This window comes from Eubalaena glacialis, chromosome 6 (genome assembly GCF_028564815.1).
Source record: "Eubalaena glacialis isolate mEubGla1 chromosome 6, mEubGla1.1.hap2.+ XY, whole genome shotgun sequence".
NCBI lineage: Eukaryota > Metazoa > Chordata > Mammalia > Artiodactyla > Balaenidae > Eubalaena > Eubalaena glacialis.
Window position 1 is genome coordinate 55,578,737 of NC_083721.1, and position 20,381 is coordinate 55,599,117.

General features: G+C 36.1%; 1 protein-coding gene and 1 non-coding gene across 7 annotated transcripts in view; one reads left to right on the forward strand and one right to left on the reverse strand.

Annotated features, from left to right (window-relative positions):
* BBX (BBX high mobility group box domain containing) overlaps positions 1-20,381 on the forward strand; it is a 279,825-nt gene that overhangs the window by 35,746 nt on the left and 223,698 nt on the right. The window lies entirely within an intron of this gene.
* On the reverse strand, positions 3,564-3,636 carry TRNAE-UUC (transfer RNA glutamic acid (anticodon UUC)). The gene has a single exon. It is a non-coding gene; the product is annotated as a tRNA-Glu (tRNA).

A 20,381-nucleotide genomic window follows, 5' to 3' on the forward strand; every position in this document is an offset into this window, starting at 1 on the left:
GAGAAACTAGGACTCTCATAGACTACAGGTGAGAAAGTAAAATGGTATAACCACTTTGGACGATAGTTTGGCAGTTTCTTAAAAAATTAAACCTACGCTTACCACTGATCTAGTCATTTTCCTCTTACAGTATTTATCCAAGTCAGAGAAAGCGTATGTCCATACAGAGATGCGTACATGAATGTTCATTGTAGATTTATTTGTAATATCCAAAATATCCATCAAAAATGAATGGATAAATGATGGTCTATGCATACAATGAACTATTATTCAGCAATAAAAAGGAAAGAACTGTTGATCCACCCATCAACACTGGTGAATCTCAAAATAATTATGCTGATTGAAAAGCTCAAACAAAAAAGAGTACATACTCTATGATCCCATTTACATGAAATTCTGAAAAATACAAACTAATCTGTAGTCATAAAAAGCAGATAAGTGGTTGCTTCACAGTGGAGAGAGGAGTAGAAGGAGGGATTACAGAGGCACAAGAAAAAATTGGGGAGGATGATGGATCTGTTCATTATCTTGAATGTGACTGTTTCATGGGAGTATCAAACTTATCAAATTGTACACTTCAAATGTATTCAGTTGACTGTGTGTCAATCATGCCTCAATAAAAAAGAACATACAAGGGACTTCCCGGGTGGTCCAGTGGCTAAGGCTCTGCACTCACAATGCAGGGGGCTGGGGTTCGAGCCCTGGTCAGGGAACTAGATTCCACATGCCGCAACTAAGTGTTCGCATGCTGCAACTAAAAGATCCCACGTGCCGCAACTAAAGATCCTGTGTGCAACAACGAAGACCTGGCACAGCCAAATAAATAAATAAGTAAAAACTGCAAATATTTAAAATATTAAAAAAAAAAGAACAAAAAAAAGAAGAAGAAAGATTAATATGACCACATACGTGTAGGGTGAATTTCAGGAGGAGAAACTGGGAATAAGCAGAAGCGAGACAAGTCTGGAAGCAGTGAATGTACATGATAAACCATGACCTGCTCTTGGCTGTGGGTGTGGAAAAGAAGAAATGGATAGAAACGTTGCTATAGAGGAAGCAGTACAGGAGTTAGGGGAATAAAGGAGAAGAAGCTGGCCAAGAGGATGCTGGTTTTTTTCACAAATGGATGGAGCTTCTGTGATGGAGGGTGTTTGAGAGCGAGCAGAGAAATTGCAGTTCAGGTTCAGGAGCATGGAATGTGGTAAGGGGCAACGATTGTGGAGCTGTCAAGCACGTAGTCGGAAACGCTGAACTAAAACTCAGGGATGGATGTGTAGATTTAGAAGACTTCATTGTAGAGGCCATTATTGAGAGCCACAAGGTCTGATAATAAAATTGCCAAGGATGACGATGATAAGAGAGGGTCAGTGTCAGTTAGGATTAAAATTCTTTGTCTCAGCTTCTTGTTCATTTTTTTTTAATCCATTGACTCACATGGCCTCCAAATGAATAATGAAGTTACATTTTGCATATTAAATTGAGAGAAAGTTAAACCCTTTATTACTTTCTAACTTAGGGTAGGGTAGGGAAAAAAGAGGAAAAAAAAAACCCTCTCAGACAGGCAAAAGCAAACATATGTCTTTTCAGCTCTTCCTAGGTAGTATTTTGACCTTTTATCACCTGCCTTCTTTTTTTCCAAAAGAGGTAATTAAGTAGTTTAGCTTAAAAATCTTTCTTTCTTGCTCTTGCTATGGCATAGATATGTAAATAAAAGAAAAGGCAAAAATGTCAGCCAAGATACTAAGTAAAGTCGACTAGGAAGTGAGAGTAAGATTTCATTCTGATAAACCATGAGACTCAGATTTAGTTGTATTTCCAGTTATTTCAGTTTAGATATGTGTAGTCAGTTACTTCAGAAAGAGGTGGTGTAAAAAGTCTGATTAATAGGGCTATAGAATGGCATTATGTGCTGTAGCTTGTTCTCCTTATTCTGAGTTCAACTGTTTGTGATGTCAGAAAGCACTTCCACTTAAGGTCACTGCTTATTATTATCTAAAGAATGATTTCGTAGGCCAAAAGTTTCTGGAATTTATACTTGGCCAAGGAGTGAATTTGAGTTTATATCAGAACAAGCCAGTTGGACATTGTATTTTTCAAAAGGTAAAGCTGGGGAGAGTGAGACATCCCTGATCTCCAACCACTAGATGCTAGTAGTACCATTCCCCTAGTCATGACCATCAAAATGTCTCCTAGGGGCACAGTCACCTCTGGTGGAGAACTACTGTGCTAACCTAACCAGATCAAGCAAAAACGTGAAAGTCTGCACATTTGTATCTTAGGTGTTGTAAGGTATGGAATAAATGGAATTTTGCCATTTAAGAAACCAATTTCTTGAACACTATGCTTGGGACAGATTGTCCTGATTATATAGAATCCATCCCAAATCAGTGTACACTTTGATACAACCACTTAGGGGAACAGTTTGTCAGTATCTAGCAGAACTTGAGAACTATAGCAATTCTGTGTCTAGTTATACCCTAGAGAAAGTCTCAAATATCTGCACAAGGATGTGTACAAGGATATTCATGGCAGAATTGTTTTGTAATAGAGAAAACTGGAAATAGCATCGTTGGATCAATCTCAAAAACAAAGTTGATAGAAAACAAAACATAGAATAATTTTTACTTTATATCTTCTGTATATGTTTTAGAAAACAGCAAAACAATGCTATATACATTGTTTAGCTCAAATTCATGACAGTATTCACTTTTGAGGAGGAAGGGATGAAGATGAATGGGACCAGGAAGAGAAAAATGGAGGATGTCAATTTTATTTACATCGTTTTGTTTATTTTTTTAAAAAAGGCTGAAGTTATACTACAGAATGGTAAATTTCAGTGGGTAGGTTCTTGCGTATTTATTATTTATCATCTTTGCATTTTTCTTTATTTTTTTCAAATGAAGCATAAAAGAGACACTTTAATACTTCACAGTGTAAATTGATATCTTGAGTTCATTATGGGATACATTGAATTATAGCTTTTCCTGAAATATCTTTTCGCTGTAGATTTAATTTTCAGTGACATGGTTGAAGAAAGTGATTGTGCTGTGTGCTATTTCCTAGTCACATTTCCATGCACTAAGCCATGGTTTCATGATTCGTTCTTGCACAAACATGTGTAGATCTCGATTCTCACACGTTGAAATAAACGCAGCTGTGTTTATTTCAATGAGATTACATTCAAATAAACACACATGTGATCCCTTATGAGTGTGAACCCGTAAAACACTTGTTGATTTGGTTCTGAAATTGTGTGTTCAAATAAACACACTTGTTCTAAGGAAAGTTTTGCTTTACTCCAACGTTCATGCTTTGAACATGTGTTTTATAGAAGGCAGATGTGGACCTGAATGTCTAAAAAGAATAATAGTTCTTTAGAGTCTGTCATTGCTTTAGACAAATGCAGGGTTTATTTAATGGGCAATTTTTTAATATGTTGGTAGTTGTCTTAGGTAAGTAATTAATTAAAAATAATGTTTGAATATCACATTTTATGTAATTCATTTATTTTATTTTTATTTATTTATTTATTTGGATGTACCACTCAGCTTGTGGAATCTTAGTTCCCTGACCAGGGATTGAACCTGGGCCCTCGGCAGTGAAAGTGCCGAGTCCTAACCACTGGACCACCAGGGAACTCCCGGAATTCATTTACTATTGACAGATTGACTGAATGTAATAGAATTTTAAATAAATTATATAATATGTTAAATATATTTGTGAGTATATTTTTAAGAAATATTAATGATAAAAAGTGAAGGAGCTTTTTATATTTTGGAAACTGCTTCTTGTTTAATTAGACTTGTAAATCTGTTTTTACATTTTAAATTTTAGAATGAAAATAGAGAAAAGTTCCAAACCGGGAAGAGTACTATGCACATTTCCATTTCTGCTGAAATGACTATAGGTAACCTGCAAAGAAATGAGTTAACATGCTTCAGCCTTCTATAAAATATTTTAATGAAATAGAATGTAACTTATAAAGTACCAGTATTTGAGGTTTTTTCCTTAACAAATGAACCGTTAAGATTATAGCAGCTAGAGGTCTTTTTTTTTCCCTCCAAAATGGGGGGGCATGGTGGATTTTTATGTGTGCTATTGTGCAGATATTTAGGAAGTAGACAGACTGACATCTGTTTTTGACCTGAAAGCCTGTTATTTTACTGTCCATGCAAGGTTTTTTGGTTTAGAAGTTTCGTCAGCCCCACAGCTTTGGGCTCTACAGCTTCTCCTCCTTGGTGTATAGCAAGAGTGTGTGTGTATGTGTGTGTGTGTGTGTGTGTGTATGTGTGAGAGAGAGAGAGAGATTGAGAGAGAGAGAGGAAGAAAGTGGCAGGTTGTTGATGGAGTGTCTGGACATCTTTGGTCCATCTCCTTTGGCCAGTTAGAGCCTTAGTGTTTGTGACCTGAAGGGCCCTTCCCTGCCTTCTTCTCAAGACCCATGGAACTTGCTCACCACCTCTGTGAAGCACAGTGTGGCTTTTAGCTCCATCTCTCAGGACCAGACACAAGGTGCTATCCTCCACTTGGTGCCACAATGGATATATAAGTATCTCTCCACAAAGCCTGTAATTCTTTCATTAACCCACATTTTCTGGTCAGTCATTGCTGGATTTGGCCTTTTAAGAATTTCTATCCAGGTATTTCAGAAGGTTAAATATCTTTATGTGCATAAATTCCTTAAATATAAACTACTATAGAGAAAATAAAATTTTATAAAGTTTCAAAGGTTAATGTTTCCATTTCAGAGGTAATGCATGAATACATTTTTTCTTTGCCAAAACCCGATACATTTGAGAATAACTATAATCCTGTTTTATTTTTCCTACTATTTACTAACTTCTGAAGTTATTTTAATTTAAAATAAAAAGTGTTTTAGTTGCTTGCTGGCTTACATGTTTAGAGCCTTGCTTCTCTCTCTCGAAAGGAAGCTTCATGAGAACAGAGCCCTTTGTTTTGTTTGCTCCATATACCTAGTGCTTATAACAGGGTCTGGCACATATTAAACACTCAATAAATGTTTGTGAATGAATGCTGAATGAATAAAAGATAAGAACAAATTTCCTTTTGACTTTCATTCCTAGTCTTAATGTTTTGCTGTCAGCCCCACCAGCTCCCCAAGCTAGCTACTTTATCAGTTCGGTGTGTTTTCTTTCAACTTTATTTATAATGCCATTTCCCAGGGGACATTGACAGTTTTTATGTAGTCAACTTTGTCAATCTTTTCCTTCTTGCTTTTCTTTTTGTACTTTAAGAAGGTCTTTCCTACCCCAGTGTCATTGATATACTCCCTTGTATATTCTCTTATACATGTATCTCTTTGCTTCTCATGTTTAAACCTTTTAAAAAATCTGTCTGAAATTTATTGTTAATGTTGTGAGGTGGAGATCAATCTTTTTACCCCTCTTCTCCCGTCACCCCCCACCTCCAAACACACACACACACACACACAACTAGTTGTCCCACCTCCATGTGTAGAATAGTGTGTGCTTTCTCTAACTAATTTGAAATGCTTTAATCATGTACAAATATTTTGGAACTTAAATACTGTGTTCTATTGATGTATTTTTCTGTTTCTGTGGAAATGATAGATTGAATTATATAGCTTTATAATACCTCTCTTATTGGTTTTATTAGTTTGTCAGTTTATTGTCTTGGAGATTTTCTTACATAAAGTCAAATCGTTAAGTCACTAATGAATGATAGTTGTGTCACCTTGTCCAATGTTTTCCTTTTTCCGTTTTTCTTTCTTTTTATTTTTGCTTTTGGTTAATGCATTGACTAATACCTCTGGTACAATGCTGATTACTCCTGGTGATAGTGTACATCCTTTCTTGTATATATATTTAGATATTTTATTTATTTATTTAGTTTTTGGCCACAACACGTGGCATGTGGAATCTTAGTTCCCAGACCAGAGCTCGAACTCGTGCCCCCCTTCTCTATTAGAAGCACGAAATCTTAACCACTGGACCACCAGGGAAGTCTCTATATTTACATATTTTAATGCATCTAATATTTGACTACTATGAATGGTGTTTTTATGTCCTTCTCTTAGATCTTTTTTTATCAGATTAAGGAAATTCTCTCCTATTCTTAGCTAAGAAATTTTATCATGAATGTGTAGTAAAATAGTTTGTTGACCTGATCATGTCATTTTTTTCTTTTACCTCTTAATATAGTGAATTGTATTGATACATTTTCTGATGGCAATCATCCTTACATTTCTGGGCTAAACTCTATTTGATGTTATTCTTCTCATACCCTGTTTTATTCCATTTTTAAATTTTACTTAAGAATTTTACATCTACTTTAAAGTGTGACGGAACAATAATTTTTCTTTTCTTTGCTCTTCTTACCTGGTTCTTGAATGGGGTTAAGTGAGCCTCACTTATGGAACGGTTTGTTTCAGGTGAAAGTTATTTATTCTGAATGCTTGTGTATTAGAGCTCCTATAAAACTCCCTCAGGCTAGTGCCTTTTTTGAGGATGTAGACCTTCGGCCAGTTGCTTTAATTTTTTTACCTTGGTTAGTGTGGTGTTGGTTTTTCTGCTTGTTCTTTGGTAAGTTTTGATAAGTTATAGTTTGTTAGGAAGCCATCCATTTCATATAGACTTTAAAGTTTTTGGTATAAAGTTGTTCTTAGTGTTTTCTTATAATGCTTAATTTTTCTCTGTCTCTAGTATTTCTCATTTACTAACTTTTATTCTAATTGATTCTTTCTTTTTTGTTCTTGTTTTCTAGTGCTTGTTTTGAAATAATTCATTTATTTTCAAACTTTAATTGTCTCTAAAATGTCATTTGTCTCACTATTTTCAATGAGTACCATTTTGGTGACATCTCACAGGTTTTCTTACGTAGTGCAGTCATTGTCAGTTTGAAATATAAAAAAATTGCACTTTGATTCGCTCTTTAACCAATACGCTACTTTTAGAAATAGTTTAAAGTTCCCAGTTAAATTTGTTTTGGCTGTCATTTTATTATTGATTTCTTTTCTTTTGCATATTCTTTTTTTAACCTTTTTAAAATTGAACTATAGTTAATTTACAGTGTGTTAGTTTCAGGTATGTAGCAAAGTGATTCAGTTATACACACACATGCATATACACACATATTCTTTTTCTGATTCTTTTCCATTATAGGTTATTACAAGATATTGAATATAGTTCCCTGTGGTATACATTAGGTCCTTGTTGTTTATTTTATATATAGTAGTGTGATATGTTAATCTCAAACTCCTAATTTATCTATTTTGTTTGTTAATTGATTTCATACCTTATTGTATTTAGGTTAATGAATGTGGCCTGCAGGATAACAATATTTAGAATTTTTTTTCTTTTTTTAAGTGAATGGTTTTTTTAAAAAATTTTATTTATTTATTTTATTTTTGGCTGCATTGGGTCTTTGTTGCTGCATGCGGGCTTTTCTCTAGTTGCGGCGAGCAGGGGCTACTCTTCATCACGGTGCACGGGTGCCTCTTGTTGCAGGGCACGGCCCCTAGGTGCGCGGGCTCAGTAGTTGTGGCTCGCGGGCTCTGGAGTGCAGGCTCAGTAGTTGTGGCACATGGGCTTAGTTGCACTGTGGCATGTGGGATCTTCCCAGACCAGGGCTTGAAGCTGTGTCCCCTGCATTGGCAGGTGGATTCTTAACCACTGCACCACCAGGAAAGCCCCAGGAATTGTTAATTTAGCCTTTGCTGTCCACTATATGATCAGTCTCTGAGTGTTTCATGTCTTCAAAAAGAATGTGATTTCTTTTTATGTGGAGTCCAGAGTGTTACATATAAAATGTCTGTTAGGTTAATATTACATCCGTTAGGTTAATTTGAATATGTTATTCCTATCCTTCATAACATTATTTTTCTTTTACTTTATCTGTTATTTTCTGAGAGGGGTATTTTAAAGTCTCTCAGTGTGATTTGATTGTGATTTGTTAATTTCTGCTATTTGAAAATGTTTTCTTTTTATATTTCAAAAACTGTTGTTAAATGTATAAGAATCAGTAACTCTTATTCACTCTTGGAAGATTATTCTTTTTGGTAATGTAAATATTTCTTTTTCCCTTTTAATGACTTTTCTCCTTGATTTCTTTTTTGTCTGGTGTCACTGTTGCTATATGTACTTTCTCTTTCCATTTGCCTGCTGTATAGTTTCATATCCCTGAATTTTAAAACTTTATGTGTCATTTTGTTTTAGGGTGTCTTTTATGGATGTGGACATAGATTTTTATTTTTTAATTTAGTCTGAGCATGTCTCTGACAGTGTGTTAATATTTACTGTGACTTACACCTGCTAATTTTTTTATATTACCCTCTCTTTGTTTCCATTTTCCATACTATCATTGGAATGATCACATTTCTTGTTTTATTCTTTATTTGCTCTGCTGGTTTGAATAGCATACATTTCTTTCCTACTTCATGATCACTTTTGTTTGCTCGTTTGTTTATTTATTTGTTTTCTTTCAGTTTTATTTAGATATAGTTGACATACATCTCTGTGCAAATTTAAGGTATACAGCATTAATGATTTGACTTACATATATTATTAAATGTTTACTACAGTAAGTTTAGTTGACTTAATATATCCATCATCTCATATAGATCCCTCCCACAAAAAAAGAAAAAAAAGTTCTTTAACTTGTAGGATTTACTGTCTTAGCATCTTTCAAATATACCATACAACAGTGTTAACTAGTTATCATGCTGTACATTACATCCCCAGTACTTATTTATATTATGACTGGAAGTTTGTGTCTTTTGACCCCCTTCCTCCAATTCCCCCACCTTCACAATATATATATATTTTTTTTTTTCCTTTTTTAAATATATTTATTTATTTATTTTTGGCTGTGTTGGGTCTTCGTTGCTGCACACGGGCTTTCTCTAGTTGTGGTGAGATGGGGCTACTCTTTGTTGCGGTGCGTGGGCTTCTCATTGCTTTGGCTTTTCTTGTTGCGGAGCACAGGCTCTAGGCGCATGCAGCCTCAGTAGTTGTGGCTCGCAGGCTCAGTAGTTGTGGCTCGCGGGCTGTAGAGCGCAGGCTCAGTAGTTGTGGCTTGCGGGCTGTAGAGCGCAGGCTCAGTAGTTGTGGTGCATGGGCTTAGTTGCTCTGCAGCATGTGGGATCTTCCCGGACCAGGGCTCGAACCCATGTCCCCTGCATTCTTAACCACTGAGCCACCAGGGAAGCCCCACAATATATTTTTAACATGTGTATTTAAACATGTTTTTCTTATAATGTCTGGAGTTGTAGGTATCTAGCTTTTCTCTGAATAAGAGAAGAACTTAAGCATGCTCTTATTTTCCCCTGTTCTCTGTTTTCAGCCTTTTAGGTTGATAAAGACAAGTTTCCCCCTGAATTATTATTTAAAGTGGAAGTTTGGTATCTCTTTTGTGGATAAATCTTCTTTCTTTTTAATGATAATTTTAAAGATTTTTGCTTTATCCTTGTTACTCAGAATTTCTCTTTGATGTGTGTGTTTTTGTTTTTAATTTATCCCAGTTGGTACTCAGTGAGTGACTGCTTTCAATGTGAAGCTTTATTCCTTTGGAATTACGTTCTTCAATTATGTCAAATTCTCAAATACTCTGTTTTCAGATATTGCCTCTCCCTCACTCTCTATTCTCACCTCTTGGAATTGCTAATAGATGATGAAAAATAGATCTGTCCTCTGGGTCTCTGTGTCTGAAAACTTTTCTTTTTTTTTACCTTTTATTTCTTTATCCTTTTCTTTTGCATTCTGAAGAAATCTTTGGCCCACTAACTCCTTCTTCAGTGGTATTCTTTTAGTGGTATCCTACTATTCATATTCAGTCTTTTAGTTCAGTAAATACATTTTTCATTTCCAAGAGGTCCAGAGTTTCATTTCCAGGATTCAAGGTTCTTTTTATATATATACAGATGATTTTGAAACACCTGTAAAGTATATGTCTGATACAAGCATATAGCTTTCAACAATCATACAGACCTGTGTTCACATCTTGTTTGACCACCAGTTAACTGTGTTATGGCTGGTTACTTGATGCCTCTATTTAAGCTTCAGTTTTCTGGCAAAATTGTGATAAAATATCACTGTGCCATCTTGGTGTGGGGATGAAATTACGTAATTGTAATACTGTTAGCTAACTTACTAGATACTACATGTCAGAAACTATACTAGGTTATTTTACTCACAACTGTTACCTCATTTAAGTTAGCAATTCCTTTTCAACAAACCTAAGAAAATATCCTAAATGTGATCGTTTCTTGTATCTTATTCCCCTGAAAGCAGCTGATCATGTTGTTCTAGTTGTTGAAATTCATTGCCTTAAGCAAATCTTTGATCACTGGTTCTACTGGCTTCTCAAACTTACTAAGTAAACAGTATTTTTAAGAGAGGTATGTTTGGCCTACCTTTGACTGTGTTTCTTATTTAGAGTAATTTCTTTGTTCTTCTTTTCCCCCCTGCTCAGTGTTTGGTCCCTGTGTGTGTGCGTGCATCATTTAATCCGCTTGTTGGGATATGTTAGTTGAGCTACACACCACTAGTGCAGTTTCTCTCCTGTTTGCCGTTTACTGTGCAGGGCATTTGCTCTTTCTGAAAGGATAATGTACTGATTTTGTGAAGAAGTCATTTAGCAACATAATATAAAAGGGTAAATAAAGGTTATGGGAAATTATATCATGCTAGACTAAGAGACTGAAAATATTACCCAGAAAGTACACTTGGATGGTACAGTTATTTCTGAACAGAACCACTGTGTCCTGGTGACTACTTCTGAAATTCTGTGTTGCCTGAACTTTCTGGAATTGCAGTATTCAGATGGTCCTTTTGTTACTTCGCAGCAATTCCTAGTGAACGGATTTGTGACAGTCATTTATTTTTTTTTAAATAAGAGCAAATAATTAAAAACTCATTTAATACATTGTCTTGAGACAGTTGGTGCCCATCAAAGGGCTAGTTTACTGAGATTGTTACTCTTCAGAGAAGCCAAAAATGCCTGAAATGGATTGGAGATCTTCATGTGTTAAAAGTAATTGTATGTTAGTCTTTAAATGCTTTATAATTACAGTAAACTCTCAACATGTTACCTCCTTTCTTTGTAGTCTTCTGATTGTATGTTTACAAATTCTTCTTAAAAAAAGGTTAAAATTACTATCAATATGGAATAATCATTTCAGTGTTTAATATACAAATGTGTGAACAGGCTGATTTTTTTAAAGTAACATTTAAATTATCAACCATTGAAATAAATGATTATATTTATCGAAGTATGACTGGGAAAGCTAATCTTTTTTGGGAAATATTATATTGATTTACTTCTGTTATAGTAAGAGGCCCATTTTACAGAATATAAAACAACAAAAATTCATTAATTGATGTTATTAAATGTCACACTGTTTGTTAATTGTGAATTCAAAAGAAGTCAGTGCCTTTAATTTACTACCAGTATACCAATTCATGTATTTTTGGCTTATTTAAAAATTTTGAGCAAATATGCAACTCATATACTAATTTTTAATGTTATCCCAATTTAGTTATTAAAAGAGTAACCAAGTAGAAACAATGAAAAGATTCTGTTCAGTCTTACACCCTTATTATAGGAATAAGATCATATTCACAATAATTAACCTACATTATTGCAACTGTTTTTCAATGTGTCACAATTTTGTTCCTTTAATAATGTACATAAATTAAATCTAAATAACAACGAAAAGAATAAAATATGTCTTATGGAGATTAAGAAGTATTCTCCTTGAAGATTTATTAGTCAGATCATCTGGTATCCTTGTATAAGCTGAGAATTTCTTGAGATACAAATAATAAATATATTTGTGAAAATATTATGTAGGCTTTAAAAATGAAACTAGATTAAACATAGGTACAGTTTTATTGACTATTTTCAGTAGATTTAAGAGGAAATACACAGTTTTGGTTTTTTGGGACAGTCCTAATTTAAAATCTCCTCTCTCATTGTCTTCATAAATACACTAACATTTTTTCAGCTTATGTCTCCATTTTTGGTTTGGAAAATACATGTGGGTAATAAAAATAATTTAGGAGCTATCATTTATTGAACACTAATTATGATAAGGCAATATGGTTTCAAGGATATATCACTTATTCTTGCCAAAAACTGGAGGTAAGAATTACAAACATCTCCATTTTATAAATGAGAAAATTGAGATCCAGAAAGTTAAGTAACTATCCATGATCACACAGCTGATAGAGGACTCTAGATTCAAACCCAACATTCTTTTACTCCAAGATAACATTATAGTAAGTTATAATTGGGTATAGGTTGTTTTACTCTTCTTCGCAATATAGCAGCTTTAGATTGATCTTTCAAGAAATGTCATTTCAAATACATACATATTTTTAATTATTATCTATTAAATAAATCTTAGGCTGCTTTTTGGAAATTATGAAGAATAAAGGATCACATCATAGATATTTTGGTACTTCTAACACTTAGCACAGTGTCATGCATAATAATAAGCACTCAGTAATTGTTTGTTGAAATGAAATAAGGAAAATTCCTCATTGGGAGCGTAATGAATAAAAATGGGTAAAAACATATGTGACAAATATTTAAAAATTCAGCTTTCAAGTCACTGTTATTAATGTGATTTAGAGATGAAAACTGAATGCTTAAGAATCTCTCTTGACCCCTTGTTCTGTGTTGTCCTTCCACATTACAAAAAGACAGATTTATTTTTCAGAAGGAATGACTCAAGGCTGTAGAGGGCAGTGTAAACCAGCTTGAGTGGACTTCCTGGGTTAGAGAGGTGCTATAATAGTCGCTGCGGTCCAAATATCCACATAGGGTTAACACCCCAGGTATCTGACCACTGGTTATTAGAACGGTCTCACGCTTAAAAACAGAGAAGGATAAATGAAAGGTGTATTGGAACCAAAGAATTACATAAACCCACAAAAAGGCTGGCAGTTAGACATTCACCATTTGTATCCTTATAAACTCTAGTGGAAAAACCAGGATCATTACCTGGATAATCTAGGCCTAAAAACATTTTTGTCTCAGTGAACTTGATAAAGTTTCTTGTAAAGAATTTTCTTTCCTCATTAGTTGTTTAAGTAAACAACTTGAATTAAAAATAGTAACACCCTCAGTTGTATTCCCCTTTTCCTCTCCCCACCTCACCACTTGATGAACATATACACTATTTAGTTGTGTATCAAATTATGCACCATAGTAAGTTTTAAAAACATTAATGGTAACAATTCAGGTTTATTTGGTATTCTCTCATTTTGTTGCCAGTATTCAGGGACAGTTTGATTATCCAAGGTTTGCTTGATTTTATCACTGTCCTGGTGAATAAGATGTTTTTGGACTATATTTTGCAGTGAGTGGCATAGGTTTTCATTTAGGAAAAGAAAAACCCCAAACCTATCAGCTCACAAATATTTCAGTTTTTGGCAAAATTGCCACCAGTGTTTCCTACACTGACCACCTGATGGGGATAGATATCTGTAGTCTGAACAAATACCATATGGGATTATGTTAGTTATAATACTAATTTTTATTGAAATACTGTATCATCTGTCCATTTCTCTTAGCTTTTTGGTTTTGGCTCTAGATGAATACAATTTCCATGGCTGAAAATTTCATAAGTAACAATCATATCTTGAATAACTGCACACGCAGTACTGGTCATTGTACTAATTTCCCTGGGTAATTATGTCTAATTTAAATAATTTTAATAGGCATGTAGTTCTTGAATAGCGTACTATCTCGAAAGTTAATAAAAATGGTAAAGCAGGTTTTCTAAATGTAGATAAATGAAGCATGTATGCCAGAAATTAGAGAAGTGCTGACTTCAAATCTTTGTTGTATGTTTGACAATTTAAAATGTGATGAGAACCAAGGAATATATAGTTCAGAAAAACTAACTTTATATTTTTAGATCCTATCCATATTCTCATTTGATTTTCAGAACAATCTATAGTAAAGTCAGGGTTGCCATTGTTATCTTTGTAGATGTGGGGAAACTGAGGTTCAGGCCATCTGAGGGATGTGCTGAAGTTGAGGTGGCTTGTAAATCATAATGCTACAACTGGAACCCAGTCCTGCCTATGGTGTTTGCTTAGAATTAAATGGCTATTTTATGATTTTGTTGGCATATGCATAGGTGATTTCTTCAATACATTTTTTTTAATATAAATTTTTATTTATTTATTTATTTTTGGCCGAGTTGGATCTTCGTTGCCGCATGTGGGCTTTCTCTAGTTGCGGTGAGCGGGGGCTACTCTTTGTTGCGGTGCACGGGCTTCTCACTGCAGTGGCTTCTCTTGTTGCAGAGCACGGGCTCTAGGCATGCGGGCTTCAGTAGTTGTGGCGCGTGGGCTCAGTAGTTGTGGCTCGTGGGCTCTAGAGCGCAGGCTCACTAGTTGTGGTACACGGGCTTAGTTGCTCTGCAGCATGTGGGATCTTCCTGGACCAGGGATCGAACCCGTGTCCCCTGCATTGGCAGGCGGATTCTTAACCACGGCGCCACCAGGGAAGCCCTTCAATACATTTAAGAATCAAAACACTACCTACATTTTGCTGAATAAATAACTGACTTTTTTAAAGCCAAAGAATATGTTAACTAGAAATTCTCAATAACTTGTTTACAATTTCAACTTAATGGCCTCACCAATTCACTAACTTTGGGGTAGTTTCTAGTTTTCAGTTTTGCTTTAGGTACAAGTCAACATTATGAGGCTTGATCCATCGATCGATCTGTCTGTCTGTCTATCTATCTGGTTAGTTATTTTTACCCTGTGAATTTTGTTTTATTATTAGGGTCTTGGGTCTTTGGCTACAAGGGACTGAGCAAAACTTTTCTTATGACTTCTTATTCTCCCACCGCTCTTTAGAAACATTAAATCACAGGAACAAATTTATTTTTTTTACTGCATCTCTGAAAGGCACATAAAATTTGTTGCCATAAATCCCATTAATTAAAATACTAAAAAAGATCTCTAACACACCTGTTCCTCTCTAAAGGGAGGGGGTGGACCATTGTGTGGTACTGTTGGTGTGAGTGTGAAGCACAGTGTGATTCACCTAGCAAGGAAGTGAATGAACATTTAAAATTTTAAAAATTTATCAAAACAATTTTTCCCAACAAAAATTAGTAGGAACAGAAGGAAACGTTGGAAGATAAAGATGTTCTACTTCTGTCTTCCCAGGAGAGGAATTTGAGGCTTACTTTAAGCGTGCATGACTTTGGGCAAGTTACTTAAACTCTCTAAATCTCAGTTTCCTCATCTTTAAAGTGGGATAATAATAGTACCTGCCTCATTGACTTTTGAGAGAAATAGTGAGATTAAAACATGTAAATGGCTTCTTGGCATATGGTATTCTCTAAGTAATTGATAATAATAGCAGTAGCTCTTGTTGCTGCAATAATCTTCAATGAAAATCCATTCAGAGCTAACGTTCAGTGATAGCAAAAGGAGTGGAAAGGAAAGACCAAATGAGTGAAGAATAGGTAACTGGACTCCACGAGGGCTTAGCAACTGGTGTGATCTGGGTGTTGAAGTTTAGGGGGCGCCAAGGTGACTGTGATCATTTCAGCATAGGGAGCTGTTTAAGAGATGGTGTCCTCCCTTACCCCAAGAACACAGGATTTCAAAGAAATATTGAGGCAAAATAGTAGGTTAGAAAACTCAGGTTAACTTCTGTTTTTATTTGACACACTTGTTTTAATAAATTTATATTTAACCTTCACCATTTTTAAATGCTTCTAAGTAAAGTGCCTTTTGTTGTTCTTCTAAGTAATTCAAGTGTTCGGTACTAATTTGTTTGGCTAGTGAATGGCAAAATTTCTGCCGTTGCTCTATTTAAAAGACTCAGCTCTTCTTTAAGACAAACAGTATCTAGAAGCATGGCCAGGTACATTTACTGCACTGTTAAGAGGAGTGGGGGGAGTAGTCAGGAAGCATGTAGGTGGGAAGGGTTTCCTGTTTCCAGGCAACAGCGAGGAGCTACCGAGGGAAAGCAACTTGAATATAAATTCATTCAGGGTAGGACATTTTACCACACTGCCTTCTAGCCGGTGGGGACACAGGCTTGATTCTGGAAGAGAGGGTGGAGTTTAAACTTAATTTGTCAATGGGTAAAGTTTCTGGAAACCCATTTCTCTTCAGGTTTTGTGTGTACAAAAAATATCACGTACTAGCGGCCAGGTTAGAATCTTACAGTATTTTGAAAACAGTAGCACCTGCGTGTTCGCCTCCTTTCCCCTTTTCCAGAAGCACACGGGGCGTTCTGTGGCTTCACTGCCCCGCCTGTCTGCTGTGAGAGCAGAGGGGCTCTTGGCCTTGGAACCGGCGCCTTCCTCGTCCGCCTCCATCTGCAGGAAGGAGGGAGAAAGAAGCACAGCGCCCTCGCCCACCGGGAGGTGTTTCCTCCTCCGGTGAAGCCAGCGCCAGGTTCACCGAGAGCAGAGGGGGAAGAGTCCCTCCCGCGCCCCGGGCCATGCGGAGTGCGGGCCGGTCACCTGCCTGTGGCCTTTTCCCCGTGCCGTCCAATGCAGGGAGAGTGGTGGATTTGCAAGAGAGGAAAGACGCCGTCTGCAGAAGGCGGCTACCTGATTGGGGTGGGGGGAGTTGATTTTGAGCCTTTCGAGGTATTAAAAAGGGTGGATGTGTAAAAATACTGGTCCCCCGAAGCTCTTGTAACTGATACAGTAACTGTCTGGGCCCCGAAGGACCCTCTGGTTTTATACTCCGGCCCTGGAGTGCGTGGGTGGGCGTCAAGTTTAGAACCGGTGAGAAAAACCCCAGGAGGGTCACACACCTGGAAAAGAGTCGCCAGTGTAGAATGCCATCTTTCCTCACTTTCACATTGGGTCCCCTCTAGAGTGTTGAGGCGAGCTACTTTTCTTTTAATATCTGCTTTTCATTGTTTCATTAGACTACTCAGGTTTAAGAGTTTTCTTCAAAATCTCAGGCAGACAATCGGTCTTGTGAAAGGGTGAGTGCGCAAGCACCCTGCAGATCTTGCTCTGGGAGCTGCCCTCCGCTCAGGCAAGAGGAGAAGAGCAGGCGCTGTTGGTTAGGGGTCGGCCTGGAAGAGCCCTGCATTTTACCGCTCAGTCTGGAGCCTCCCCGAGTGCTTCCAGGGACTGTAGGTGCTTTACACCCGCTAGTTAGTTTCGGGGCTACAGAAAGAGCTGCCCAGACGCTTAAGCACACTTGCAGGATCCAAGCTGTGTATTGGATCCCGTCTCACCATGTGTCCGAGGATGAATCACCCCTTGAAAGGTCTAATCTGTCTCCTTATTGTCCTGTCTAGAAGGGTCACATTATTTAAGTGTAACTCCTGAGAGCCTGGCAGGTCTTTTCAAACAAATGTTGATGGATGCCTTGCAGTCCCTCCCATCCCAACAGATTTCTTTATGCTTCTTTTTACATAGACACTTAACCTATGTTGAGGGTGCCTCTTTTACGACCAGAGAAAAGAAATTAAAGGAGTTTAATCCTCACGGTGTATAGTTTGTTCTTCCCCAGTTTGCACAGCGGCTTTTAGTCAGATGTCAAGCTGTATCCCTCTTTTCTGTACTTGTGTTCTCAGTATCCTGTGGGGACATTCAGAAAGGACCTATAGTAGATTATCTTTTAGTTTACTATCATTTTCTGTAGAATTTTTAAATCTCGTTTTAAGAACATGATTTGGCAAGTTCTGGGGTATTTTTGTTATTTATGTAATATAATTGTATATATCTGGCAGTGGATTTTTTAACCCCAAGTAACTGGGTTGTACTCATTTTAAATCAGTGCTGCAGATTTTAAAAAGCCAATAATCTTTTATGTAAAATTTGAGTTACTTATGGCATTATATAGGCAGTTAATCGGGTCTAGTTCATTTTAACCACTTGACATTAGTTATAGAGTTTAATTTCAGTTAGAGGAAATTATAAACGATTAATGTTAAAAAAATAGATTCTATATATCATAGTTTTCTAAAAGTGAAAAAATAGTTTTAGTTTACCAGGAGTTTATGTTGGCTGTTTATCTGATTTTTAAAGGCATTGCTTCTGTTGTGCTAGCATTTTGGATGGAAGATAAGTCTTAAATCCAAGGTTTTCTGTTGTTAATTTTTTCCTTATTATTATTCTCACTATCTCCTTCATCATTGTCATCCTTGTTCTTTCTTTAAATGTTCAATATTGTTACTTTATACCAGCAAGTTCATATGATAATATATATTAACAATCTGTTTTATTTTACTGAAGAGTCAAAAGTAAGATTTCCATGTGGGATTCAATTAGTAAAGGAACATTATCTTTTGATGTCAGTCACTCTGAACTTTAGTTGAATTTTTAATAGTGAAGTATTTACCAAAGATCTGACTAATATATAGGTATGCTATCAGGAAGAAAAATATCCTGTGGGTTAGAAATATTAAACAGTCAATATTTTTATTTATTTTTAAAATTTTTGTAATTTTTAATTTTTTAATTGGGGTAGAGTTGCTTTACAGTGTTGTGTTAGTTTTGGCTGTACAACGAAGTGAATCAGCTATATGTGTACATATATCCCCTCCCTCTTGGACCTCCCCGCCATCCCACCCATCCAGGTCACCACAGAGGGCTGAACTGAGCTCCCTGTGCTATACTGCAGGTTCCCACTAGCTATCTGTTTTACACATGGTAGTGTATATATGTCAGTCCCAATCTCCCAATTCATCCCCCTCCACTCCCCCCACCCCCGTGTCCACACGTCTGTTCTCTACGTCTACTGTCTCTATTCCTGCCTGCAGATCGGTTCATCTGTACCATTCTTCTAGATTCCACATATATGCGTTAATATACGATATTTGTTTTTCTCTTTCTGACTTACTTCACTCTGTATGACAGACTCTAGGTTCAGCCATGTCTCTACAAATGACCCAATTTCATTCCTTTTTATGGCTGAGTAATATTCCATTGTATATATGTACCACATCTTCTTTATCCATTCCTCTGTTGATGGACATTTAGGTTGCTTCCATGTCCTGGATATTGTAAATAGTGCTGCAGTGAACATTGGGGTGCATATGTCTTTTTGAATTATGGTTTTCTTAGGGTATATGCACACTAGTGGGATTGCTGGGTCATATGGTAATTCTATATTTAGTTTTTTAAGGAACCTCCATACTGTTCTCCATAGTGGCTGTATCAGTTTACATTCCCACCAACAGTTCATGAGGGTTCCCTTTTCTCCACATGCTCTCCAGCATTTATTGTGTGTACATTTTTTGATGATGGCCATTCTGAACAGTGTGAGGTGGTACCACATTGTAGTTTTGATCTGCATTTCTCTAGTAGTTAGTGATGTTGAGCATCTTTTCATGTGCCTCTTGGCCATCTGTATGTCTTCTTTGGAGAAATGTCTATTTAGGTCTTCTGCCTATTTTTTGATTGGGTTGTTTGTTTTTTGATATTGAGGTGCATAAGCTGCTTGTATATTTTGGAGATTAATCCTTTGTCAGTTTTCATTTGCAAATATTTTCTCCTATTCTGAGGGTTGTCTTTCCATCTCGTTTATGGTATTCTTTGCTGTGCAAAATCTTTTAAGTTTAATTAGGTCCCATTTGTTTATTTTTGTTTTTATTTTCATTACTCTAGGAGGTGGGTCAAAAAAGATCTTGCTGTGAATTATGTCAAAGTGTGTTCTGTGTTTTCCTCTAAGAGTTTTATAGTGTCTAGTCTTACATTTAGGTCTTTAATCCATTTGGAGTTTATTTTTGTGTATAGTGTTAGGTATTGTTCTAATTTCATTCTTTTACATATAGCTGTCCAGTTTTCCCAGCACCACTTATTGAAGAGACTATCTTTTCTCCATTGTATATTCTTGTTTCCTTTGTCATAGATTAGGTAACCATAGGGGTGTGGGTTTATCTGGAATTTTTATCCTGTTCCATTGATCTATATTTCTGTTTTTGTGCCAGTACCATACTGTCTTGATTACTGTAGCTTTGTAGTATAGTCTGAAGTCAGGGAGCCTGATTCCTCCAGCTCCATTTTTCTTTCTCAAGATTGCTTTTGTGTTTCCATATAAATTGTAAAATTTTTTGTTCTAATTCTGTGAAAAATGCCATTGGTAATTTGATAGGGATTGCATTGAATCTGTAGATTGCTTTGGGTAGTGTAGTCATTTTCACAATATTGATTTTTCCAATCCAAGAACATGGTGTATCCCTCCATCTGTTTGTGTCATTTTTGATTTCTTTCATCAGTGTCTTATAGTTTTCTGAATATAGGTCTTTTATCTCCTTAGGTAGGTTTATTCCTAGGTATTTTATTCTTTTTGTTGCAGTGGTAAATGGGATTGTTTCCTTAATTTCTCGTTCTGATTTTTCGTTGTTAGTGCATAGGAGTGCAGGAGATCCTGTGACTTTACCAAATTCAT